Here is a 1,353-nt window from a genome sequence, read left to right on the forward strand (position 1 = left end):
ATGGTTTCCAGGACGAAGACCCAAATACTCATTTGGCTAATTTCCTAGAATTCTGCGACACATTCAAGATAAATGACATTTTTGATGATGTCATTCACCTACGATTATTCCCCTTCTTGTTGAGAAATAAGGCTAAGCAGTGGTTGAACTCCCTATAACGAGGTTCTATCACTACTTGGGATCAAATGACCGAGAAGTTTTTGCTGAAGTACTTTCCACCTGCTAAGACAGCCATATTGAGGAATGATATCTCTTTCTTTGTACAAATGGATTTAGAGACTTTATATGATGCATGAGAGAGGTATAAGGATTTATTGAAAAGGTGCCCTCACTATGGGTTACCTTTATGGCTACAGGTTCAAACTTTTTACAACAATTTGAACCCCTCAACTAAGCAATTGATCGATGCATCTGTCGCTGGGACTTTGAATAACAAAACACCTACAGAGGCTTACGAGTTTATAGAAGAGATGTCACTGAATAATTATCAGTAGCAAGTCATAAGGGCAACGCTGATGAAAGCAGCCGGTGTTTTTAACATTGATGCGGTCACCATGTTGTCAAATCAGGTAAACTTTTGAATAAAAAGATTGATGGTTTATATGGTTCTATGTTGGTACATCCGGTGATGCAATATGGCACAAATAGAGGAGGGAACCATCCAGAAAATTGATCCTACAACCTAAGCACAGAAGACGAACAAGTCAACTATATAGGTAATAATTCTAGACCTTAGAATAATCCGTATAGTAACACTTATAATGCAAGTTGGAGGAACCATCCCAATTTCTCTTAGGGTAGTCCAGGCTTTCATCCACTTTACCAACAGGAGAAGAAACCGAACCTTGAGGAGATGTTGACAAAGTTTATTTCAGTGTTAGAAACTCATTTCTAAAACACCGAAACGACACTAAAAAATCAACAAGCGTCGATTCAAGGGCTTGAGAATCAAACCGGTCAATTGGTAAAGATGATTTCAGAACGATCACAAGGTAGCTTGCCAAGCAACACCTGAACTAACCCAATGGAGCAGCTTCATGGGATCACTGTTCGATATGACAAAGGGTTAACTGAATCTGAATCTGAATCGAAGCAAGAAACTATGGTAAGGTTAACTGAATCTGAATCTGAATCGAAGCAAGAAACTATGGTAAGCAATGGTAAGGTTGAGGTAAGCCAAAGTAAGCAAAATTCGTTCAGTAAGGAATATAAACCTCATATGCCATATCCAAATACGGCAAGAAAAGACCACATAAACGAACAATTTGGTAAATTCCTTAAACTGTTGAAAAAATTACATATTAACTTACCGTTTATTGAAGCTCTTTCGCAGATGCCAAATTCCGTTAAATT

General features: G+C 38.0%; 1 non-coding gene across 1 annotated transcript; it reads right to left on the reverse strand.

The window, feature by feature from the left end:
* Positions 1 to 233: 233 nt before the first annotated feature.
* On the reverse strand, positions 234 to 340 carry LOC121210336 (small nucleolar RNA R71). Its single transcript, XR_005905450.1, has one exon. It is a non-coding gene; the product is annotated as a small nucleolar RNA R71 (small nucleolar RNA).
* Positions 341 to 1,353: the final 1,013 nt, after the last annotated feature.

The sequence above is a fragment of the Gossypium hirsutum genome, chromosome A11 (genome assembly GCF_007990345.1).
Source record: "Gossypium hirsutum isolate 1008001.06 chromosome A11, Gossypium_hirsutum_v2.1, whole genome shotgun sequence".
NCBI lineage: Eukaryota > Viridiplantae > Streptophyta > Magnoliopsida > Malvales > Malvaceae > Gossypium > Gossypium hirsutum.